The sequence below is a fragment of the Haliaeetus albicilla genome, chromosome 18 (assembly GCF_947461875.1).
Source record: "Haliaeetus albicilla chromosome 18, bHalAlb1.1, whole genome shotgun sequence".
NCBI lineage: Eukaryota > Metazoa > Chordata > Aves > Accipitriformes > Accipitridae > Haliaeetus > Haliaeetus albicilla.
In genome coordinates this window covers 12,348,115-12,374,904 of record NC_091500.1, presented here as the reverse complement: position 1 = coordinate 12,374,904, position 26,790 = coordinate 12,348,115, and the positions used below count along the sequence as shown (strand labels likewise).

Sequence of the window (26,790 nt, the reverse complement as noted above, 5' to 3'; positions counted from 1 at the left end):
TAAAGCTTCAACAATCAGACAACAGGTTATTATAATAACAATCACTGGTTTTTCTCATTATCTTGAAAAGAGTAGCAGCCCTTTGTTCATACAGCTTCATGTATAAGATACTTTCTGACATATACCATGAAGTCACACTGTAGTTACAGTGTTAATTTATACACATGTATTTATTTACAAAATCTTCTTCTCCACAGACACAGAAAAACACTCAAAGGAAGAAAAAGTACCTAAAGCAGGCAAACAGAGGGATAAAATGTCCATTCATCAGCACTCAGTTCTGCCCATCCTGGTGAGTGGGCTGGATGGGAGTGTATCTTCCTGTGATCCCGGGCTTTGCTGACACTGCTGTAAATTGCAAGAGCATTGTATCTGTCTTCAGCAAGCCCCAGGAATCAGGCATAGCATACAGGCAGGTAGGCTATTCCTCTCCACTCTTTCACAGCATGTAGTGATTTGATATATCTGAAGGTCAACACTATAAATGAGACATCCTAGCAACTGGTAAATGGTTTCCACACTGACTGTTTGCTAAAACAATTGCTGGACTGTGTTGATTTAATAAGCAGTTTGCTTTTAAATTCAGCAATTATTCTTTCTAATCTATTTCATATATTCAGGTGTTGCTAGTTTGAAAGAGATATGGAATTTCAGTAATACTCATGGTATGAATAGAGATCCGTTAATTATTTTGATCAAAATCTCCCTTTTAAATGTTTTTCACAGCCTTAGAAAAAAAAAAAAAGGAATTATGGGTGGAGGAAAAAGAAATTGAACAAAGTCTATTGGGTCCATAAATGCAGAAAGAATTTAATGTTCTTTTTTCAAGTATAGAAATCAGAAAATTGTGTTCAATAAAGGCCTTGGGGGGTGTGGGGGGAAATTCTTTGAGAACACGGAGCTTTTTCTTCAAGTTCATGTGGAACAACTACAAAATTAGATAGCTTTCAGCTCCTGCTTGGCCCAATCTTAAACATGGTCAACTATCAACATATGATGCAAGAAAGACTGCAGGCATTTCTTTATTATGAAGTATCTTGTAAACTGATCAGCCAGCATCATTCTCACATAAAAGATAAACTAGTTAAATATATATAGTTTTTATACTCATATTAAATTAGTATATTTATTATTGTATAGCATAGTGATGTACATTTATACAATTTTATATAAAATGCATTCTTTAGACACAGGTATACATTAAACTGACAGTTATGTACGTCTTTACAAAACCCATACATTCAATCCCCACTTCAACTATGGATAGAAATTTAGAATAGACTCAAGATGAAGAAAGAAAGCTGATTAAACATCTATGAAATAGCTCAGATGTCCTGTTAAACATCAACAAATTGGTAAAAGGGACCATTCCATAGAAAGGCTAAAAAAAATCACACTACCCATCTGCCTAAAAAGCAACTAAGAGGCAGGTAAGTAACAACCTAAAAATTTTATAAACTAATTTTGTAAAGAAGACAATAAATCATTTAATACATGAGACTGGGCAGTAAATAATGTAGATTTAACGTTTTGTGTGTGTATATGTGTGTAGTTGCATATACATACACAAATTATGTATATATACTAACCCACATTTATACAACACAGACCATAAGATAAATTTCTCAAGAGAAACAGCAGAATCTTAGTTACACTACTGTTTGCATTAAATTAAATGGGACAAAACACTTATTAGTCTATCATTAGTTCGAAATGGCATCAGAGTGAAGGATCATGAATTACTAGGTGTTTTGCAAAGACAAGGAATCTAGAACACAATATGATATTAAAACCTAAACCACTGATTTCTTAGGATATTGCACCTAAAAGGGATCATCCCAGTAATAAACAAATGAGCTCTAAACTCTGGGCCCTTCCACTGGGTAGCTAATTATCACCTCACTTCTGTAATTTAAAAGTTAAATGTCCAATGTGGGATACTCTCACCTAGATGGTGATTCTTCTAAGTCTCTAAGACAGAAAAGATGTGTTGCCATGTGGTGGTATCTCCCCAGCTACAGAGGGAGTGTAAAATGATTTTCAGTAAAGGCAATTTCTTTATACTAAAGATTAAATTAAGTACAATATTATTGCCATTTAAACTGCTGAAAGATCAAAATGCTGTAGGTCCAAGAGGTAAATCTGCAACTGATCTATTACCCATTTCTTACCGAACTTATCTAAAAGATAAGATTAAAACCAGAGTACTGATTAACAAATTATTGGACTCAAATGATGGCACATGGACTGGCTCTCCCTGTGTTTTCTAAAATACATTATGTCTGCAGAAGAGGAAATATAATCTAAATTAATGCAAATTCAGCAGTGAAGCAACTGGGTCAGCAGTGTAGATCCCACAGATTCGAGCACTAGGACTGCCATTTTTACAATTAGTGATATTTCTTATCAGTCTGAAAACTACAGGGTGCTTTTCATGTAACCTAATTTAGGACATCTGCATCTGAGCTAACCACTCAAGGTTCCTTTTATAGACAGTGCGAAAAAATAGGCAGTTCTGGGCTGACATTAATCTCAAGTATTTTGGCTGTTTAGGAAGAGATAAACGATTAAAAATGCCTATTTGTTTCAACTGACTATACTGGCAACACAGTGTGGCTAACTCAAATGTAGAGGGCTACTCCAATGTCTAAATTTGGTTAAGTATATCTTAGCCCATGTGTTTGCAATTAGATGTTAATCATTTGGGAAGTTAGTGAAGTATTGCTTCAGAAAAGGCCAGAGAGAAAATAATGCAACAAAAGACTGTGTAATGAACTGCACTCCAGAATGCAAGGTCATGAACTTTAAAAAAATTTGCATACAGGAAGCAGTTGGACCAGGGGGTAAATAAATCTGGACACAGGAATGCATTAGCATGACTATCCTATTCCTGCTGGAACCTACGTAAGCTCATTCAGGATTAGGTGTCTCTATCTGGAATAGCATTATGAAGCACAGGTATGTCTTTTAACCAACGCTATTTTTTTATTGACTGTTAACCAATAGTCAAGCTGTCACTTTTCCACCAGGCAAGCTCAGCAGGATCACAGGGGGAAACGTTATCTTCACTGAGACTGATGCTTGGAACAGACATTTAGGCTGAGCCGCCTGGGCTTCCTCTTGAGTTTCTAGATTGTGCATGCCTGCAGAGTTGCTGTACTTGGAAATGAGAGAGTAGAACATGCTCTGAATTTATTAGTGGACAGCTCTTCAGAGCAAAAGGAATGAAGAACTGCATCCCTCCTCCATCTTGTCCCTTCCTAAGAAAACTAGTTAAGAGCACAGGAATTTTATGTTGTAATCAGCTGATGGAAAACTCATGGTTAAGGTTCTGAAGAAATGTGAAGAAAGGATCTCTCTAGCCAATATACATGACATAAACACATTCACATCCTACTGTATGTGTACAGGGTATGATGAATCTTTGTCTAACAATGTATGCCGAAGTATAGTAAAATAAAGGGAACAGGTCTAAATAGATTTGCTGTTTTCATACACCTACTCAGTTCTTCTGCAGTTATTTGGAAAATATTTATGCTTACAGATTTTTAACTGGGAGGATATTAGCTCTTTTTTCTTAGAACAGCCTCAGGGTAAATATTTTCCTTATAAAATTATTTTTAAAAGTACCCAAGGCAATGGATGACAAGTGTGTTATAGAGACATTTTTTAGCCACTGATCTGACACTTCTAATCTGGAAAGACAAATTATTGCTCAAAAAATCAGGACTGATGGGTCCAAGGACCCTGGAGATGCACAAGTCCATGGGACCTGATGAGATGCATCCACAGGCCCTGAGGGAACTGGCAGATGAAGCGGCTAAGCCACTATGCATCATATTTGAGAATTCTTGGCAGTCTGGGGAAGTTCCCACTGACTGGAAAAGGAGAAACATAACCCCCATTTTTAAAAGGGGAAAAAAAGAAGACCCAGGGAACCACAGGCTAGTCAGTCTCACGTCTGTGCCTGGCAATATCATGGAGCAGATCCTCCTGGAAACTATGCTAGAGCACATGGAAAGTAAGGAGGTGACTGGTGACAGCCAACATGGCTTCAGTAAGGGCAAATCGTGCCTGACAAATTTGGTGGCCTTCTACAACGGGGTTACAGTGTTGGTGGATAAGGGGAGAGCAACAGACGTCATCTACCTGGACTTGTGCAAAGCATTTGACACTGTCCCACATGACATCCTTGTCTCTAAATTGGAGACGCATGGATTTGATGGATGGACCACTCAGTGGATGATAAATTGGCTGGATGGTTGCACTCAAAGAGTTGTGGTCAACGGCTCGATGCCTGAGTAGAGACCAGTGACGAGTGGCACTCCTCAGGGGTCGGTATTGGGACCAGCGCTGTTTAACATCTTTGTCGATGATGTGGACAGTGGGGTTGAGTGCACCCTCAGCAAGTTTGCTGAGAACACCAAGCTGTGTGGTGCGGTCGATGTGCTGTAGGGAAGGGATGCCATCCAGAGGGACCTTGACAGGCTGGAGAGGTGGGCCCATGCCACCCTTATGAAGTTCAACAAGGCCAAGTGCAAGGTCCTGCACATGGGTCAGGGCAATCCCAAGCCCAAATACAGGCTGGGCAGAGAATGGATTGAGAGCAGCCCTGAGGAGAAGGACGTGGGAACGTTGGTTGACAAGAAGCTCAACATGACCTGGCAATGTGTGTCTGCAGCCCAGAGAGCCAACCGTATCCTGGGCTGCATCAAAAGCAGCGTGGCCAGCAGGTCGAGGGAGGTGATTCTCCCAGTCTGCTCCGCTCTGGTGAGACCCCACCTGCAGTCCTGCGTTCAGCTCTGGGGCCCCCAACATAAGAAGGACATGGGCCTGTTGGAGCGGGTCCAGAGGAGGGCCACGAAGATGATCAGGTGGCTGAAGCACCTCGCCTATGAAGACAGGCTGAGAGAGCTGGGGTTGTTCAGCCTGGAGATGGGAAGGCTTCGGGGAGATCTTATAGTGGCCTTCCAGTACCTAAAGCGGGCCTATAGGAAAGATGGGGAGGGACTTTTTACAAAGGCAAGTAGTAGTAGGACAAGGGGTAATGGCTTTAAACTGAAAGAGGATAGATTTAGATTAGAGTCCTGGATTCGGCTGGGATAGAGTTTTCACAGGAAGCTGGGGGGGGCACAGCCAGGACAGCTGACCCGAACTAGCCAAGGTGTTATGCCATACCATGTGACGTCATGCTCAGTATATAACCAGGGAACCGGCTGGGGTCCGGGTGGTATCACAGCAGGGGAAGTGGCAGAGTGTCAGGTCCCGGGTGGTGAGTAATTGCACTGTGCATCACTCGTTTTGTATATTCTTTTATTTGTACTATTGTTATTATTGTAATTTCTCTTCTTGTGTTGTCCCAGTGAACTGTCATTATCTCAGCCCACAAGGTTCTACCTTCTTTTTTTCTCCTTTCTGATTCCCTTCCCCATCCCACCAGAGCGGGCAGGGAGGAGGAGGGAGGAGGGAGCGCCCTCCTGGTGCTTTGGTGGTGGCTGGGCTGAAACTACAACAATTAGATGTAAGGAAGAAGTTCTTCACTGTGAGGGTGGTGAGGCACTGGCACAGGTTGCCCAGAGAAGCTGTGGCTGCCCCATCCCTGGCAGTGTTCAAGGCCAGGTTGGATGGGGCTTGGAGCAACCTGGTCTAGTGGAAGGTGTCCCCGCCCGTGTTCTTTAAGGTCCCTTCCAACACAAACCGTTCTATCATTCTATGATTACATGAAGTAAAATATACTCAGCATTTCCCTAGACCTTGTTAAACCTCATGAAAAGATATTATAAATAATGGTAAGTTAAAATATCTAGTCTAAGGTCTCTATTACTTTCTGGGTTTATTAAAACTCATCCAACTCAATATTGCTTTCATTTCTTTGCTGTTCATTGTGGTACAGTGTTATATTACAATACACTACTTAGAAGCAGCCTGCAATCATATAATAATGAGCTAGGGGCAATCTTTTTTTCGCAGTGAGTTGATTTTAAATTAATTTCAACTTACTCCATGATTTTTGGTTCACCTCCCAAATTACAAATACTAATGGCCTCATTATTTAATGAAACAGCACCCGGGAATGACTTGAAGTATGCTGACCAGTAATTTAGACATCAAGCAGAAGATACTTATGGGTACAAAAATCATGATCAGTAAAGAAACTGAAAAATGGAGGAAGATTAATTGTACAGTGTACAGTACTGTATAACATGAAATAAACTACCAAATTGTTAAAAATAAATAAAAATCCATGTTAAAATGAAAAAAGATTTTATGCACATAGCAAACATTTCTTATTGCTATGTGATACCTAATTTGGATAAGCTAACAAGTGCATGGAATAATGCATGAATATTTTTCATTAATCATACATAGGTATCTCAGGCAACCACAGAATGATAAACATAGCTAGAAAAGTTGATAATGCTTATTTGAGACAAGTTTTGCAAAGTATCTGCTGCATTTGTTTGAAGTGTTCTGGCTTGCTACAGAATCATTTGTTTATGACAGCCACACCAGACTGTTCCCCCTTTTGCTTAGTTTACTTTCCTATCAGTGCTAAACAAATCACAAACACAAGTAAAAATATTAAAATTCTCTTTCCTTACATAAGATGGTAAGCCACATTTGAACTGTAAAATACCATTTGTATGCAGCTACCCTCTCTTATTTTTTGGCACAACCCTCCTCTTGGAGCAACCAGCCATTCTGGAAAAGGGCTTCTGCCCCAGGTAACGGGTTATTCAATGCAGCAGAGAGCATGGTAGATTCCAGGGATGAAGGAGTAAACAGTGATGCAGGACAGTCAGACAGGCATCTGAGAGGGAAGACAGAATGCATGGAATTTTAACAATAAGGGCTAACCACAGGGCTTCAGAAGGGAGGAGGAGTTATTCAGGAAGGCTCAGGGAAGCAGAAACACTTCATAACAGTATCTGAAGTAGGGCTAAACCACCTAGGATGGTTCTCACAGATAAAGGGTTTTCAAGCTCTTAAGAGTTTTAGAAGGCAGGTTCTGAACACCACCCCTCTTCATCTTCCCCAACAAATATAATAATCCATCAGTACATGCATACCCCAGGTGCTCCCTGAGGTCTGACTTTGGGGGAAGGCCCTTGAATTCTGCAGCAAGCACACATGGTGATGCAATATGCTACAGGCATATTTACAAGCTTAAAAAGTGGTTGTTTTCTTCTCCTTTTTATCAGATAGAAAAGAATGAAAATCAGTACAGTTAGCTCAGTGTTAATATTTCTTATATTTTTATAATATGTATTTTAATAAATATTTATAGATTTGTATTTTCAAAGTTACTTCAAATTAATATGCTGATATCACACAGCTTGTTTTCAGTGTGGCACTACATTTTTCACCACTGAATGTGAAAAACGGGTTCTGTATTAATGGTATCGGTGAATATTTTTTTCACATATCTGAAGCACAGTTAATTGTGGAACTCACTGCAAAAGGAAGTTACAGAAGCCACAGATATAGATTACTTAAAAATGATAAATTAATGACTAAGAAGCTCATCAGCGCCTGTTAAGTATTCTGATCCAAATGTATGCTCCAGCTCTGCAGGTTCCTAAACTTGAAACTACTAGAAGGGGAGGCATTCTCGTGAAAGAAACAATGTGTAACTGCTTTGCTTTTGATAAGCTTTTCTTAAGCTGACATCTCTGACACCAGGTACCAGACTAGATGCTGTGCAATCTATTTTGGGGAGAGAAGCAGCAGAATGATTTTGACAAATAGAGATATTGGCAATTAGAAAGGTATGTGTAGAGGACTGGCACTTATTTTAGGGGTTAATAGAAACAGAAAAAGACAACTTCGTGTTACAGATGGAAGGATTTCATTGCAAATGGAATTATGAAATAATTTTTCAATGTTTTGTTTAACATCTCTTTTATTTGATGAGCACTTCTGTCTGTTGGTTTTGAACTTATTTTATGTCCAGTAGCCTACTTTCTGAGATGTATCTCCACTCTTAGCAGTACATCCTGCTTTTGCGATTATAGTCCAGAAGTGCTGATTCACTGCTGTTTTCTCAAACCAGATTATATTAAAAAGTATTACTTCTGAAATAAAGACTATTATGAGAAGTCATCGTGTCTCACAGTGCAGTTTAATTATAAAAAGATACCTACCTACATGTCCACAAGATTTGAGTACATTTTGTCCACAAGCAAGTAAACAGTCCTGCTGCAACCTTTATTCTCCTTCTACCCTACCCGCCATTTTTTAGTAGAAACTACATTCGTATCACAGCACAGAAGTGTATTATTAATCATACAGAACTGTACAACAAACATTGGTAATAAAAATAATAAACAAAAATGCAAGCAAACAGACTAAGATAATCTGGTGTCCAAAAAAAGGGTAGGTAGCATCTTGCTTGTTTTGATGTGTGTTGGTACAACTAAGTATTTCATTATTAATAAATCTGCTAACCTATCTGTAATTTGTGGACTTTTCCTTTATTTTTATTTCCTTTATTATTTACTATTATTTCTATAGCTGCCTTCCAATTTTTTACATGTCACTATTGCAATATTTTAGCTAAGGACAATCACTCGTGGATCAAATAAGCAAACAAAGCCCTCTTGGAACAGCTCAAGACTGCATGATCATTTTGACTTCACAGGAATTATTTTGTATATGTAAGAGTTCTGCCTTGAGCTAAATGGCAGAGGAAAGCATGATGCTATGTTTAGGACATTTGTAGAAAATGAAATGCTTCTATGTTTTGTCATTCCTATCCTTCTAAACACCCATTATTTACCTCAAGCTTGTATTTCTCAGGTCCAGAACGTCAACCTTTTACTTCCACTTGAGCAAATGCCTCACTTAAGAACAACAACTGGAACAGCTTCTGTGGTAAACAGCCTAGTGGAGTGGAACCTGGGCTCGTGCCATTTAGCTTTAGACACTTCATTTAGGTGCCTAAACATAAATACATTTTTTCTTGACTCTTGGTAGCCAGGTTCCTGGTCTGAATCACCTTGTCAGGGCTTCTCTTCATTTTCATGGACACCAGAGGCAATGCAAGGAAATAGGCAAAAAATTTAGCTATCAAATTTAGGTATCTAAAGTTAGGCATTGCATGTACTCCCCAGTTGTGACTGTATTATACAACATCAGAGATGATGTTACATAAATGGTATTTCCTTTACATTTCATTCCGTGAGCCTGAGAAATTGAAGACCAATAATCTCATTAATAAGAAGACTGAGTTATAAATTATTTGGTTTGACAGATACAAAAGTGATCTGCATACATAACATCGTTACATTTCATAAAAAAGAAAAATTGGATTTATTAGTAAAGTACATTTTATCTATATTCTTAGGGGCATTATTTAAAAATGAATGAGAGATGAATGTGAAAGATAATACATATACATAAAAATGTAATTTTAATATAATTATATATAGCACATTAAAGAAGCAAGACAATCTACTGTCATTTTGAAACTGATAATCTGTCACACTCGTTGTTTGCTCTTGAGTATCAAGAATCTCACCCTTTTCCAACTGCAGCATGTTGCAGCAGCTTCATTTAATCATAGAGCCTTGAAGCAGTTCCCTTCTGCCAATCCTTGCAGCCGCATTGCTGCTTTCAGTTCCCCACATAACAGACAAGTATATTTCAGCGTGCAGAAACTGCATGAAGGGAACACAGAAAGGAGAAAGGAAGTCATTCCTTCAAAAGGCCTGGCGGAACATAAAGTATACAGCTATAGATGTAGATACAGAGTCAAATTCCTTCTCATTATATTTATTCTGCTGTTGATTCTTTTAACATATATACGCAAATATTTTCTTAGCAAGTATTGAGCATAAAAGGGAGAGGGGAAAACGCAATCCCTGAAATGTTATTCTCCAATTAAATTGGTGTCTGTAAAACAGGAGGTCATGCTAAAAAAAAAAAAAAAAAAAAAATCTCATTACCAGTAAGCCACCTGCTGAGACAGTGACTCCACTCAGAGACTACTGTGTCTTTTAATACTGAATTCTCTACTCTGGAGCAAAGAAAGGAGAGAAAAAAGGAGAGGAAGATCCTTGATTTCACTAGATTTTGAATTTCCCTCTGCAGATGCCTATCTATCTGCCTTGACAAGATCAGAGGCTTCAGGCATCACCTGGCTTCTTTCAAAGGCATAAGCAAAACCTAAAGGATACCCATGTAAGCCATGGCAGACTGCAAAAGGAGCATGTACCTACATTTTTGTGCTATTCATTCATAAGCCAAGAATTCTTATATTTACACTGTTCATTCTGATGCTAAAATAAAACCCATACACTAAACAGAAAACTTTGGGTCACATCCTGGCTTTGTTTAAATTGCTGTAGCTCCATTATGAGCAATCTGTTCTTTAGCTTCAAAAACCACTTAAAGTTGCTAAATGGCAACAAGTAGCTTCATTTTGAAAATCCAAAGAACTGTAAAGCAAGAAAGGAAAAATCCTACAATTATCTATATGATAAACAAGTGCAGTGGATCTAATTCTCCACAGTCTAAAATACAATATTATCAATGACTTAGATTAAAAATTAATGTTAAGTGGCTGAAAATGCCAACGGTCTGAACTGGTAAACTTTTACACCTAGTTTACAAAAGCGTTTAGCAATTGCATATGGTGTAGGACAGCACAACTTAAGACTTGTCATTATAGCACAGTTGTTGATAATGTCATTATTACCTTTTTAATGACAACTCCATGCATGGTTTAATAGGCAACATTTATTAAATTGTTGATTTACAGCAAAATGAAGCTCCTTCATGGGCATTTTGGACTAAGCAGTAATACTACAAATGGGGAGGTTTTATATGTGTATTTACTTTTCAAATGGGATTTTGTATTGCATTGTTACTGTGATGTAGTACATGAAAAAAAAGCCAAAGTTTTCTAGAATAATACCTTAGCATGCTTCTTTTTTTGAATGAGCATCACGTTTTCAAATGCATTCGAAAACACAGCCTAAGTAACCTGATTTTACAAAGACTTGTCTAAATGTAGACAGGGAAGCTCGGACATGAAAACACACTACATAGTATGTTCTGCTTAATCCACACTTTTTTTGTAGCAGATGGGAATTCTGCCACTGAATTCAATGAAAAAAATTTATGACATATGAAAAGTCCTATTAAAATGTGCCTTAGCCACAAAGTTTTAAAATTCAACGTGTAATTTTCTGAGGGCAAGCAAACGCTCAGCACCTTTTTGAAAAGGATGACGCCTAATGATATTGAAAGGCATGTCATCTATATGTGCCAGTCACCCAGCAGACAACCCTAAGCTAGCTTTCAACCAGCTGACTGAGATACTGTAACCTCGGTAGTAGTTGTGAAAGAACGAAACAGCAGCAAAACCCAGCTAAGACACCAAGTAAATACCTGGTCTTATAGCCAACATAGAGCTCTGCACCCCCATGGCTACCCTGCTGCCCCTAGAAGAGCTACCAAGACGAGATGAAGGCATGCAGTAACTGCAATATGGACACCATCAAAATAGGTCACACAGAATTAATGTTGCACTGTGATGGTAAAAGACAAAAAGAACTGAACAAGAACTGAACAAGAGACAGAAAATATGAGGGAACGATGTGGTTAAAACTTACCAAGCAGATGCCACAGCGCTCTAATGTTCATTATGCTAAAGATGATTATTAATGATCTGGCAGGCCAAGCAAGCAATGAGGTAGCAAAATCTGAAGATGAAAGAAAATAATTTAAATCAATCAGAACAAATGAAACAGGAATTTCAGAGATACTCAGTGAAGTGAATCACCCCCTAACTGTTTGCTTGTGCTAAGTCTGGAATCAACCTAAATTTTTAGCATTTTCAGGCTGCATTTTTTCACGTATAGAAAATCAAAATAGGAAGTGAGGAAGAGGAATGCACTGGGAAATTCCTAAAAAACCCATAAAATCTTAAAATCATTGTCTTACGCACAAAAAGTAATTCTGGGTGTAAAATTGGTGATTTTTGCTTATCACACAAAGAAAACCTAGGAATTCTATTGCCTACATTAGCAAAGTGAAAATACTGTAGCTTCCCCTGTATTTGTACAATACCGAACACATCACTTTGTGTTATAATTGAATTGTTTGGGCATTTCAACAATAAACTAAGAATTACTACTGTCTATCATGTATGACACAATCTTCACATTTCTGTTTTCTTCTGAAATGATGAGTGGCAAGACAGAAATGGGCATGGCTTGATTTAGGTACTCTTTTTTATACATGTCATTATTTTGCCCTCATGGGCATGGCTTGATTTAGATACTCTTTTTTGTATAAGTCATTATTTTGCCCTCCTTTCACTTCCTCGCCGTATCCGTCTCCTTTCTCTAGTGTTACGCTTAGGACATGCTAAAATATGCTTAATTTACGGACCGTAAACAGTCAGTGACAGAACTTGCCACGCGTGAAAGTCAACATGTATCTGTCTTTGCCTTAGAAGGGGCCTACCAATCAGTTATACGCTGTGCGATGTCTGAAGAGCCCCCATCTTTACTCCTGCCAGAAGAGCAACTACTGCGACGACAGTGGCAACAGCGAGGGAAGGGCAGCATCGGTTGGATTTTATGTCGAAGGGCGAGATCAGTAGCATTTCACATCAGAGGGCTGAACAACATTACACAAGTTGGACGACCCCACGTTAACTTCCACGCTACAGTACGAAGCGTGTGGAAAAGAGCCACCCGTGAAAGCGCGGCTTACAAGGCAAGATGTTGCCTCCAGGCAGGCATGATGGCTACAGGTGGCTCCGCGGGTGGGATACCACCGCCCTCAACCCACGAGCAGCCGGCGCGGCACGGCGGTGTCCCCGCACGCGGTGCGGTCACGGACGGCTCCACCGGCTGGATAAAAACCCCGCCGGCTGGAGCGCAGCCCCCAAGGCAAGGCCACGCGTGACGGCGGGGGACGACGCCGGCCGCCGGCAGCGCCCGGGCACGCTGCGGGCGGGAGCGACGCCGAGGCCACCCCGCTGAGGCGGCAGCCCCGGCCCCCCCCGCGGGGGGGTCCTGCCCCCTCTCCCCACGGGTTCCCGGCCCCCCCCGCCCCGTTCCGCCCGCCCCCGGGGCTTCCCCTCTCCCCTCCCGCCCTTTCGCCCTCCCTCCCCGCCAAGGCGACGCCTCGACCCGCCGCGCCCGCGCTCCCTCTCCCTCACGCCCGCGGCGGCGGCGGCCGGCTGGGCGGGCGGGCGGGCGGCCGCGCGCATGCTCGGGGCGCGGGGGCGGCGCGTGCGCGGGGCGTGCGCGGGGCGGCGGTCTGCAGTGCGGGGCGGGCGGGCGGCGCGCGGGGCGGAGCGGGGGCGCGCGCGGCGGCGGCGGCGGCGGCGGCGGCGCGGAGTGAGCTGCGGCGCGAGCGGCGGGCGAGCGCGCACCGAGCCGCCGTCCCTCCGGCCCCAGCACCCCGGCGGGACCCCGCGGCCCAGCGCCCTCCTCCGCAGCGCGGACAGCTCTCGGCGCCCTCTGTAAGTGCGCCCCGGGTGCCGCCGGCGGCGGCGGGGATAAACCGGCGGAGCTCCGGGCTCGGCGGCCGCCCCGCCGGGCGAGGTGCGGGCGGGAACCTTTGCCGGGCTGCCCGCCGGGCGGCGGGGCCGGGGTCGGGGTCTGGGGGTGGCCCGCGCGGGGCTTTTCCTCCCGGGGAGGGCGGCGGGGGCTGAGGCGGGGGCTGCCGGGGCCGGTGCGGTCAGCGCGGCCGCTCCTCGGGGATCGTCCTCACCGGGAAAGTTGACGTGCGCGGTTGGTCTTGTCGGCTCGGCGTGCGGGAGTTGTTTCGCGGGCGAGACGGAGGGAAAGCGTGTCCGCAGCGGTTTGCCGTGAACTGTTGCGAGGTTAAGGCACCGAATCCCGCATCGATCCGGATACCGGCGCCGACAGCATCAAAAGGAGGCATTGATCTGCCGCTTAACAGTTTGCGCTTAGGACATGTTTTGGTGAACGTGGAAGTCTTTGCCGTTCTTGCTCGTTTGAAAAGAGAGAGCGAAAAGGTCGTTATTTTTTTCTAGTAGGGAAAAAAAAAAAAAAAGAGCGTGCGAAACCGAAGAGCAGGAGCAGTCCTCGCAAGGTCATCACACCCACTGGGAAGGCAGAAGTGCTCCCCATCCTTGCGATCGCCGTATTCATACTCTTACTGCCCGTAAGAGATTTTTTTTCTTCCCCCCCTTTGTTATTTGATTTCCTTTAACCTGGGAGGTGTTCGCAGGGCAAGCCTCGGGTTGCATTTGCAGGCGGGTGCGCTCGCCTCGCCCCGCCGGGGGGGTGCGGGGTGGAGGTGCCGCGCTCCCGCTGTGTACTTGGGCATCAGCCGGAGTGAAAATGGAGGTGGGAGGAGATAACAAAAGCTGGTGTGCGATCCCAGTCATTTCCCACACGAAGGCGTGAGAAGCGGGAGGAGGAGGAGGAGGGAAAGGAGGCGACGGGAGAGAGAAATTAATTCCCAGAGATCAAAACAAAAGGAGGAGCAGGTCGAGCCACATCGTGAGCGGCCGTGGGGGAAAGCGAGGCGTTTTCCGCGCTGACCCGAGCGGAGAGGGGTGCGGGGGCTCTGCGCGGCCGCGGAAGGGGGGAGGCGGGCGGGGGGGGGGGGGGCAGCCTGGCCGGCCCAACTTTGCGCGCAAGCCCCACTCGAAAGCGAGTTGTCTGCCCCCGGGGGGGTGCGCTGTGTGCGCGGCGGGGGCGCATGCCTGCCGGTGCCCCGGGGGGGCTGCTTCTCCGTCCCTCTTCCCTACTACCCCCCCCCCCCCGGGGAAGGGCCGGATCCCGGTAGCGCGGTGCCGGGGGAGCGCGGCGGGCACGGCGCTGCGGCGGGGACGCTTCCCCGGGACACCGGGGCTCTGCGCCGGGCGGAGCGGGGCGGGCTTCCCGCCGCCGGCTCCGGCGGGGGCTGCTGGAAGGCTCCGTCCCCGTCCCCCGTCCCCCCAGCGCCGCCTTCCCTCCCGCACAGCCCACTCCCGAGTCCAAGGCGTCCTCCTCCCCTCCGGGGGTGTCCCCAGCCCCCCCCAGGGTCCCCCCAAAGGGGAACACCCCCCCCCCCCCCCCGCAGCCGGGCGGGCCCCTCCTTGCACGAAGCCACCCGCAAGGTGCGTCCCCCCCAATTCCCTCGGCATCCTGCCCCCAGCCCCACGAGCCTTTCCTCAGCTGGGGTGTGTTCCCCCCCACCCCACCCCGGCGCTCCCCTGCCTTGTCCCAGCCCGGGTTGGCTGCTCCGGCCTCCGACGTGGGGAGAAACGGTCGGAGATTTTGGGGGGGGGGGGGGAGCTTGTTCTTATGCAACCGCAGACCCTCCCTCCCCGCCCCTGGAGGAGCCCGCTCGGGGGCTTTTGGGAGGTGGGACGGGGCTCTCCGCCTTCCTAGGGCGGGGAGGGGGACCTCGACCTCGACCCCGGTCCCGGTCCCGGTCCCGATCCCGATCCCGATCCCGGCCGTGCGGAGCCCTCGGGGCAGCCGGAGCGCCCGCCCGCTGCGGAGGTACCGCCGCGGGGGGGGGGGGGGGGGAGCCGCGCTCCCAAATCCCGCATCGCCCGAAACAGCGCAGCAAGGCCGGGGGAGGGGGGCGGCGATTACCTACACCGCCAGGCTTTTCGGCTGACAAAGAAAGCGTGCAGATAACAGGGTAATTAAAAAACCTGCCCTTTTCATTAAAACTGAAATGTGATTACTTGAACGCCAGAGCCTTGGCCAATTAGCGAAAGGCCAAATGTATGAATAAATTCCATGTTCTCGTACAGAAGATGTTAATGTAACAGATGCGTTCAAGAGATACAGGTACTTCTCCCAACAATTCTGCCGGCAAAATATTTTCAGCAATATTTTGTAGCGAGCGTGTCTGTGGATAGGCATTCTCTTCCTTCATATATTAGAAAGTTCAGCTCTCAGAGGTACTGCCACCTCTTTATGAAGAAGAAAAAGATGCACATATTTACTAACTGGAATATGGTAAGGAACAGATTCCTTACATTCAGAGAAAAATAAGTACGTGAGGAAGCTCAGTCTGTGTAAAATAGCTATTCACTGGCCCTTTCAGAATACATTCTTACCAGTAGTTTCATTTCTATGACACATTTTCAGACTCAGTTTTCACTACCCTTTAACTTGACAGAATGCCTTTTTTTTTTTTTTTTTTTTAAAGAACACAGTTCATTTAAGAGCATCGGTTTACTTGAAAGGTTTTCCAGTACAGTGTTAGAACTGCACTATCCGTTTCAGGTTTGTGGACTGTGATCAATTTTAATTAAAACTTTAATTACATTTTGCTTCTCCATTCAAATAAAGCATAAAGTGGTCTGGGCTCATGCTGCTGTCAAGGAAAAATAAGGAAATGTATTCTTAATCTTCATTATTTTAATTAAGGGCTGAATCCTTATCTTGTTGGGCTCAAAAGGAGTTTAGCCACAAACTTTTCTGACATAGAACTGCAATACTTAATCAGTTTTCTAGGTTGCCCTGTCTTCTTGCCCCAGACAAATGCATACCCGTACGTAGAATTATGCCGCCGATTTTTCAACATGCCTCGTGTTCTGGAACGTCCAGCTGTTGACAGCACATGAGCTGTGTTGTCGAGCGACATCTGCTTCAGACTGTCCCAGCATTACGTAATCTCACAACCGCAGAGCAAATGCCAGCGGTGTCCCCGCTGCTGTCAGTCCTGTTGTACAGTTCCCCATGGGCACTCCCCTGATGTAATATACCACAAGAGTCACAGCTGATATCCCACCGCAGTACCCACCAGAAGAAGGATTATGCTCTGGCCAGAATGGTAAGGCAAAGCCTTGGGATGTGATGGGGTAGGACAGGGCAGAGCGGAGCAGAGCAGAACAGAAGGCTGCTGGTTCAGCTGGCAGAAATCGGACTGGCTGCGCAGGATGGAAGCGATGCAATGAAGCTGGCTTTGGTGCTGTTCGGAAAAGGCACCGCACGTGTCCCGGGGTGCGACATCCTGTTGGTGGCAGTGTGTCCCGGGGTGTGCGGGGGGTCCCGGCCTGCCTTCTTCCAGCATGGTCCCACTCGAGGGCATGGGGAATGGGCTGTAGTACCACGCTCCTGCAGCTCCATTTCTTCTCTTGTCAGTGTGTTGGGATGGTATGGCCCTCGTATAGCCCTGGGATGGTATACTCTAGCCCTCTTGAGTTTCCTTTTTGCCTGTACTCTCAATATAGCTGCAGGCAGGATCTAAATCTAATAATACAGATTCCTTCTAACACAACACATGAATACGGTGGACTTTGTTACGGGAGCTTCCGAAACTGTTTACTTTTCAAGCTGCTGTTCTGGTTCTCTTTTCAGTTTTGGAATTTTAATTTTATGTCTGGCTGCACTGTGCATTCCTGAGTTTTTTGTATTATATCTGTGCCTCACGCTTGTATTTTAGGTATTAAGTTCTGTGAATTTTGCAAATTCCTGTGGATTTCCAGAAGTTTATGTCACTTTGGTAAATCATGCTGGCTCATCCTCTCATTGTGAATTAAACAGCAATGTACAGTAATTGAAATTAGAGTTACAAAATTTCAAATGCGATAGGCAAATTTGTTTTTAAAGTAGTTGGAATTGAAACACATAGCACTTATCATGAGAAACTGTGTTCCTTGTCTGTGATGTCAAACATTTTCAGCACTGGTCTTCATCCCTTTGTTTTGAATGCATATTGTTTTACCAGTGTGGATTTGTCATTAGAGTGGTCTAGAAAGAAGCTTGTTTTAGAGTGGTTTTGATTGCCAGTGGATTCTGTACTTTCCTTTGATTTTTGTCTTACACCAATAGAGAAGAGCAACTGTGTGGTCTTCCTGCATTATTCCTCATGCCTAATTTTGACTCAGACTTCACGGTAATGAGCCTAAACCGTTTTATCTGTCCCCATTTTCTTGTGGGTCCCCGTTACTGCATTTACATACCTTTTGCTATGCTATACATCCTTGGCCTTTTTCTTTCTTCCTTTGGAGTATAATTTCGTTTCTTCTGTGATCTTTTTCTGCCTTAATTGCATCTTTGTATTGCTTTTCTCTTTATCAGTTATCTTCTTCACTGTTTATTTCCCTTAATCCTTGGGAAAGATCATGACTTACTCTATAGTTTCTCTGTGTGGCATTGCTGAAAGCGTTGTCTGATACAGGAATACAGCATGATGCAGGAATACAGCATGAATAGGGGAGGCTCTGTGTATATGTAGTTCTGTAAGATGTAAGGATCCAGATGGGCTTCCATCACAGGGAGGCGCTTTCCTACCTCGGCTCCAACTCTTGTCTTTATTCATAGAAAGAAAGAATCTTACCTTTTGAATTTTATACTATTGCTCTCAGAGTAATAGTTACAATCCTTTTCAAAGTTAATGAAACAGATGATAAAAAGGATGGTTGTTCGTGGAATACAAAATCTCCAGGTAGTGCTTCAAATCCATATTGCTTTTTAAGTTATGATTTAAGTTGCTAAGAATATATATGTATTTTTTCAATTTGTGTTTTAAACTTTATGTGGACATTATCCGCAGGGTCTCTACTTTCAGGAGCTTTTCCACATTTAGATACGAATATGACCCAAAGGACAATAACACACAAGTAGGAAATTAAGGCAGACTATTAGAGATGGTCTCATAGCTAAGACTTGTAAAAAGTCATTTCAAGGAGGCAGTTGAAGGAGAAGAAAAGATAGAAATCACTTGATACTCAATTTCGCTGATGTGTTTATAAAAACATCAAGCTGTTTTTCTTTGTGATTATTCCCCTGAGGAGGGTAAAGAACAGAATATGTTTTGTAAAATAACTTGGAAAACCACAGTTAATTGAAATAAACAGTGTTCGCTGGGAGTGAGATGACAAATGCATCTTTTGTTGACCTAATCATGATGTATTCTGAAATTCTGATATCAAGGACAAAGGAAGAAGTATTACAGATATTACTGAAGACTTTCTGCCTGGAACAAACCCCATTAAGTCACATTTTCAATCCCAGACTGTACAAATTTAACAGAACATATTACAACTTCCCCAGTTCCACTGTTTTGAAAAAGCAAGAGTTTGCTACATTCTTTAGTTTGTCAACAACCTACAATTTTTGAAGTCATGAAAAGTGATACTTTGAGGTAATTAAGTGGATCTTTTAAGATAATTATAGTAAAGTAATTTCCTACTAGGAAGATAAAGAATTTTTAAATCTCTCTATTATCACAAAGCCATTTGTGGAAGAATATCTACATAATCAGCATTACAAGAGTCTAAATCGATGTGCAGGAAAAAAACAAGCTGTAATGGTGATTGTTATAGCTTTAACACTAATATATATGAGATGCTAAACTTTTTGATTGAAATTACCTTTAATCACTTTTGACTTAAAGCAGATTTAATTTTAAATAATTGATGATTTCAGAAAAGCATCATTGTTTTTATGCAGCTCCACTGTATAGTTTACAAAATACCAGAAAGAATCATTTTACCTATTTCTTGTTCACTAACTTAGACTTTCTCAAAGTTCACTGATGGAAAGACGTAAAAACTGAGATCCATGATGGTAAGACTTACAAACGGCATTTAAACTTTTTTGGCCTACGGAGGTGTTTTCATACCATAGTTAAGCATAACAAAACAGTGGAATTTTGTTTAACTCCCAATGAGTTGAATCAAGCAGTATAATAACAACCAATGGGATTACCTTGGTTGTTCAAACTTTGATGAAGAATGTACTGTCAGCACTGTACAAGTCAAAAAGTATACTTGGGAAGAAAACAAGCTGTGACAGTAATTTACAGAGCTTTTAGATTAATAAATATAAGACTCTAAACCTTTTGATGAAAATTACTTTAATGAGTTTTAACTTTTAGCTAAATAGGAAGTCGTCTTCTAGAGATGAAAGCTTTCAGATTCTTAAATGTTTAACTTTACAAGGGGAATAATAAGAATTTTAACCAAGTGTCTAGCAGAGTCCATAACATTTGACTTGGCGATGCCTCTATCTAGTCTCCTGTTCATAAAACACATACTTTTTTTTGGGGGGGGGGAGGGGGGGTAAATCAGTCTTGATTTAAAGACCACAGATAGTGGAAAATTTATCTCAGTTCTCCCTAAGCTTTTCTAATAGCTAATTATCCTTAATGTTAAAATGTACACCTTGCATCTTGGTTCTGGACTTCATTACCAGTTCTTGAGCCAGTCAATCCCTGAAGTAGTTGAAAGAATATTACATCTTAAATAGGTCAACTGTTGAGCAGGTGTGCATAAAATATGACTTAATTTTAGTACCTAAAAATAATTTCACAAGGGCAGTATATTACTGGAAATTATTTTTTTAGTAAAAGATTAGTGTTCCACTTAGTAGAAAATATTTTTACTCAAAAGTATGTATTAAATCATTTACTATAAGATGGAATTAAACGGCAGTGAGGAGAGCTGAATATTATCCTCTTTGTGGACTGCATTTGAGAATATCTGTGTATTTAATTAGACTTTATTCAGAATGCAGTCCTCTAAAATTAGAACATCTTGTTTATAAAAGCTTTTAGAATACAGCATATTTCTGTGTACTCTTATCTGTTATATTTAGAAATACAGAGTAACTGAAGATTCTTAGAGAATGAAATTTGGGATATTAGTAGTTTGAATTAAAATGCTTTTGTTTTTTAATAGAAGTTGGTATATATATAACAAAATTGATTTTGAAAAGTTAGTAAAAGTAAAGAGTTTTACAAGGTCTTAGCACTGAAAATAAAATCAGCTTATATAATGGATAACGCTGCAGAAAGTTACTTGTGAAAGTATTGCTAATATCCAGCACATATCCAGTCAATACCGCTATAGTCGATGTTCTTTCATTACAACAGAATACATACTGTACTTTTTAAAAGCAGTCATTTTTGATCTTAAAAGTGTATTTTTTTGTATGATACAAATGAGTGCCAACATTCAGGAATGGTCTTGAAATACCTGTTTTGAATTGCATAAAAGGCTTTCAGTTTGAAAGTATGATAGCCTGAAAAGGAATTTTAGTTTGATGTATAAAACATGGATCATACTGATGATTTTTGCAAAGCAGACTGATTTATATGAGAGGACTGTATTTTCAAATACCCTCTAACGAAGTTTGACCTGTATTTTTTCACCTTATTTTTTTTTGCATCTGACTTGGATATGTTAGTACTTTTGGATCTGATCACATCAACCACAGTGTAAGGTCAAAGGATGCTCTGCAATGTGCTCTAGCGGGCTTGGAATCTGGTCCTTGGCATCCATACAGAATGAGAAAATTTAGAAGATTAGGATGCTTTTTGGCCTTGAAATCGGAATGTTAGATGTTTTACCTTGCTAAAATTTTTATATGCATCCTTAACTGAGGAGGGTCGAAGAATCACAAGCTGTTTTTCCCATATAACTACAGAAAATATGCCTGCCTTCTGTCAGTGAATTTCTGATGATACAACTGTATTACTGAAATGCCAGAGTGCTTAAGAGAAATAGCTTCTAAGGCTCCATTTTCCTCCTCAGGTATGGTAAGTAGATCACAAAGTAGCCTTTATCATTCTTCATTAACAAGTTTTGTTTACAACAGCTGTCTCTTGCTGTGGTACACATTGGGCGAGTGCTTAGCTATTTAGTTCAATGGCTGGGTTTTATTTATTTTAATTCTTGCCTGGGGAAATAGGAGGCTTGGAAGGGGTTATGATGCTTTACATTTCTCTCAAGTGTCTGCCACAAAGGGGTGCTACTCGAACACAGATCAATAAGTAATATTAGTTTGTACATGGTTTAAGAGGTGAACATTACTCATCCAGGCTTCCCACTCTGTTATATGAGAATGTAATCCTGAAGTGTCAGCAGGTACTAACTCTGCCTCATATCTTATCTCATCCTTCAGCTTTTACTGATCCCTTTTTTCCTCCCTCTCTGGCTCTGCTTCCTCTCTTTGATTCTGCTCCAACAGTCTCCTGTTGCCTACGTCTCCCTCTCCTTAACGATACTTGGCTGTGCATGTTGCACCATGGTGGATGCCTCCTTCATCTTGCATTTTAACTGTGGTTTTGTGTTTGTTTTCCAAACTGTGAGATTTATAAAACAAGGGTCTGCCCTTTGTATATGTTCTAGGAAGTGCAGCTGTATGTACAGTGCTATAAGGGTAAATATTTTTATTAAAATTTTAACAACATATAAGAGATACTGTAACTACAGCCTGTGCAGAAAGATAAGATGCACGTTCAGGGATTTCATGGAGTGACATTGAACCAATCCATGTCTGATAGCAGCGACTGAGTCCATCTCCTGCAAAGCTAATTAGGATACATTTATTGTGCAGTCACTAGGTTGTGAATGAAGTATGCTGACATACTCAGACTAGCCCTAAACCAAATCTATGATGTACCTGCAGCAAGCCGGAGACAGCAGTCCAGCGCTTAGCATGGCTTATGTACTCAGGTCTTTATCCTGCCCTTGAGCAGGTAGGTTATGCAGCCTGCACCACGTTCTGCTTTGCCCCGGTGGGGCTGTTTGCAGTGCCAAAGCCAGCGAGTTAACAGCTGGCTCAGGGACACGCTCTGCTCCAGCTGCAGGGGCTGCAGTGTAGAACACGTTCTATACAGCTGGGTTTGTATCCACGTCTCTCTAGACTGGTATTTCCAAAGAGAAGTCTGTGAGAAGTCACAGTACAATGTGAACAGATGTTGAGTACAGCTGTGCTCTTTCTGTGTGTCTGTCTGCCTTGTCTGTTGAATCACTCTCTTCAGTGCCCTAACTCCCCGTATCTTAGCGCAAGGCCCACGATGTAGCTTCTTGTAAATCTGCATAGTAGGAACACAGCCTATGTATTTCTTTTTTCTTTTTTTTTCTGGGTTGTGTAATGTTGGGGTAGGAGGATGGGATACAGGACACTGGAAATGTTACAGTAATTTAGCATGACATACTCTGTGTTTTTTATTTCTACATACTGTTATCAATGGTCCTCCTATCAGTATGTACATATCACTTAATGCCATAACATTTAGATTGTTAATTAGCTTAACAAAATCTATTAATGCAAGTTCTTCAGTCACAAAGCAGTTTGCTTTCTTTAGAGAAGAATGAGCTAGAGAACTGTTTGCTAGTTAATTGCTGTTACTTTTAAGATACATTACTTTAGATTAGTACCTCCTTCAAATATTTTTCACTGAATGTAGATTTTTTCATAATATGCAACTAAATAAATGAAAACAATTTAACAAGGTTCTGAATTGTTGCATGAGAAATCCACAGTAAATAAAAAATAATAGAATAATTTGTATTTAAGTATCAACAGTCCTATCATTACTTGGTGTCGCCATTTTAATGTTGGTGAAATACAAATAGACAATTTAAAGTAAAAAAAATTCCTGCATCTTCATGCACTTCAAATATATGAAAAATAACTGTGTCTAACTATGGCTTGAGTTTTAGTGGGTGTCTTATATTCCATAGTCGGCTGAGGAGGAGACAGAAAGATATTTTGAAAATTCCGCTTTCTTCCATATAAATTGCAAGTTGTTGCAATGTGTGACTCGTTTCAGCTGTACGCATCTCCCTGTTGCCAATAGGAGTGTATTAGTGGTGACCAATAACAATACATCAGTGTCAGCTCACCTCCAGATAAAAGAAGGAGTTCATGAAATGTTCAAGGTTGTTCTGGGATTATATGTAACAGAGATATCTGGAGATTGTAATTCTCAGTGTTGCCCAGTAAACCCAACTATTTACTGTTGTCAGCATTGATACATATTCAGATGGGCTTCAACATCTGAAGCTGTGCAAGACAAGTAACATATTCCCTCTATCTGCAACTCTGCATTTGGTCACTCAGAATAGTAATTTATGAGATTCCCAATTCTAGTGAGACCTGCACAGCAGCTCGTAGCCATTTCAGTCTTGTACTTCTGTTTTCCATTGAAAATACCTTCAAGAAGTCTGCAGAAATTAGCAGGTTTTCATTTGTTCTGAATGATCAAAGTTAGTGGTATCACTCTGGATACTTATCTTCTATAAGTGTTGAATCTAGGAGAATAAACAAAACAATAAGGGATCAAATTCACACAAGTCATAGGGACAAAGTCACCGTGTGTCAACTTTGCTATGATAATTGGCCATGCTGCAAAAATTCAACTTACAGTAAAAGTGGCTTAGATGTGGTTGTACAGTGAAAGAAAATGTATGCCATCAGTGGGCAGTGACATTAGCAGTGCTGTTGACAAGCACAGACATCAGGAAGTATTTAGGAGCAAACGGAAGGATGGCTTGATGGTGTTTCATTATTAAAAATTCCCCTAGAGTTGAATGTGAACTGGAAATTTCTTTTCTGAATCAATCCCATCCTGAAGTAGCTGGACCAAAGTCCAAGCTCATACAAATATCAGGACTCATTCTGTGAGCTGATCTGTCAGATCCCTACTGGAAAAACTGGATCAAGGGATGGATTTGAATAGCGCAAAGTACATCCTGAACCACCAACACACTTCTGCGAGGGATTTGTTTTAAACACATGGGAAAATCTGTTGGTTTGAACACATAGAGTTGACTAGAAATGTAGGTGTAAGTGTTCAGCAAGCTCATAGCCTGAAGGAGATTAAGACTTGGGGAGAAGGAGAAGGTGTGATCATGAATCATGTCAGAGATGTAAGGAGGATCAGATCTGCGAGGATTTCAGTGCTAGGGAGAAGACATTTTAAATGAATCAAAAAGGAAGAGGAAAGTGAGGAAAAGGAGTAGGACAGCATTTGAAGATAGCAGAAGGCAAAGGTATCAGCATCTAGGAAAGACTGAAGAGTTGGAGAGCCTCTCACAGAAAAGGTGATTAATTAGAAAATTACCAACAGGTTCATCACTTTTCATGATTTTTCAGGTGTTGTGAGAAAACTTGCAGGGAAAATTTGAATTTCCAGGAAGCATTGAATTTAGTGATAAATCCAGCTGATTCTTGCCACTTTTCTCAGAACTGCTTCTTCAGGTGCAATGATAGCCAAGCTGTATCAGAACTGTACTAGGGGAAAAGCATCTGAGTTAGGTGCTTAGAGAAAGCCTTACTGAGATGCCAATAGGTAGCTCGCTGAGCTGTGGTAACTTTGCTTGTATGTATGTGTGAGATGGGTGATCGATGCAGCTGTTGGGGAAGAAGGCGGCGAATTGAGATGGTTTTAAGTCACGTACAAGTAAGTCCTAAAAATGACGAGAGAAGCACCCCCGGTGCAGGCTACCTCTGGCAGTGAGTTCTGTGTGGGTACAAGGGAATTTGCTTGTCTAGAGCCATTTGGGACATGAAACTAAGTGGGGAGAAGGATTGAAAAATAAAATGTGAAGCATTTGCATAAGACTGTATATGTTTTTCATCATATGATTCATTGATCTTATGACTGAACTGCTGCTTTTAAAAATCCTGCTTTTCTGCAGTAAAAAGCTGTTAGTTTGGAGCCCTGATTTTGAAGTATTTAAATGACAAGTTGCTCATTGTTTTGCATTTGTATTTATGTGCTGTGTAGTTTTTCACCACTGATGTCAGTTTTGAATGGGATATGACACCTACAGTATTGGCAAATTTATAGAATTTGACATGATTTTATTCATATTTTATTACATGATGAAGCAGAAGGCAGAAACGTGACTTGTCCAAGAGCTTTTAGTAAATTGTGGCAAAGCAGAGGATGGAATCCAAGACTTTGATTCTCATAGTGAATTGTAGACCATGTTTTACCTATTTGCTTGATCACAGTGCTATACTGAAGTTCCTTTCATGGGAGGAACTCAGTTTGCACTGCTAATTTGAAAGAGATTAGGCAAAACCTCAGAAACCCTATTTCTAGTTGTTAGAAGTCAAGGTGGGAAAATGTTTGGCATTTGTGTAAACTTTTCACCGATAATCTACAAGTGTTTCAGTCCCATACATCAGTAAAGGCCAATCTCTTCCTCAAAAGAGATGCCCATACAGTTCAGGTATCGCTCCCATATTGATGATTGTCTTCTGCATCTGGTAGTCAGATGAGTAGTACAAGATCCGCTGGTGGGGTGACCACACTTGGGGTCTGAAAAGAATGAGGATGCAGACCTAGAAATCTGGATGAAAGCAGTGTCCCATTGGACTTTTGGTATGACAGTGGTCTGTCCCGAGTGAAATGCGACGTGATTACCCCAGCACCAGGTGATCTACATTCCTGATAGCGGGTGGATGAATGGTGGCACCAGCTTGGGCTGAGCTCTCCATCCAGCCCAACCCAACCTCTACTGGCTGGGTCAATATGGTCACCGAATCACATGCATCTGCTGGAAAGGGAAGCTTTCCCTGTTGCCTTGCTTCCCTATTACCACCTATTCTTTTCTGGGTGAAGGGGCATGGCCAGTTTTTTCTTATCATGCCTTGCACATGGCCATACAAATCCTAGGGTATACACAAGACATTAGGGAAGGAGTTGTTTCCAAAAATAAGAGAGGTTTTCTTTGGAGGGTATAACCCTTTTCAGCAGCAGAACTGGATTATGTTAGATAAAAATCGCCATGTAGTCATCCTCCCTTGGAGTAATGGGACCAATAGAGAGTTGTTATTGTTGTCTGCCTGTGACCCGTTCCTGAGGCTTGTCTTTCCTCTTGGCTCTCTGATGAGGTACTTGGTATGAAGGTAGACAGTGCAGTTTGGAAATATTGGCTATCCTTATAAATTCTTACAGAAGCAAGTGCTTGTGTGTAGTTGATGAACTAAAAATGAAATAAAAGTTTTAATGAACAAAAAGTAATAATTATTGTATACCTTAAATTTAAATGATTAGGCCACCACCGGTCTAATTTTGGAATATTTATGAAGTGGAAATAAGCAG

At 42.2% G+C, this 26,790-nt stretch overlaps 1 protein-coding gene and 1 long non-coding RNA gene across 6 annotated transcripts in view; one reads left to right on the top strand and one right to left on the bottom strand.

Moving 5' to 3' along the window:
* Window positions 1-8,103: 8,103 nt before the first annotated feature.
* Window positions 8,104-13,905, bottom strand: LOC138689708 (uncharacterized). The gene is made up of 3 exons (XR_011328608.1): window positions 13,735-13,905; window positions 11,619-11,708; window positions 8,104-9,659 (listed from the first exon to the last, which is right to left on the bottom strand). It is a non-coding gene; the product is annotated as an uncharacterized lncRNA (long non-coding RNA).
* VSNL1 (visinin like 1) overlaps window positions 13,333-26,790 on the top strand; it is a 92,983-nt gene continuing 79,525 nt past the window's right edge. For 2 of the 5 annotated variants that reach the window (XM_069805752.1, XM_069805749.1), the window contains exon 1: window positions 13,333-13,483. The gene's annotated coding sequence lies outside the window, so the exon portion shown is untranslated. Of the gene's footprint in view, window positions 13,484-14,029; window positions 14,152-14,456; window positions 14,480-26,790 lie in introns of those variants that run through there. The other 3 variants (XM_069805750.1, XM_069805753.1, XM_069805751.1) reach the window with 3 other exon arrangements.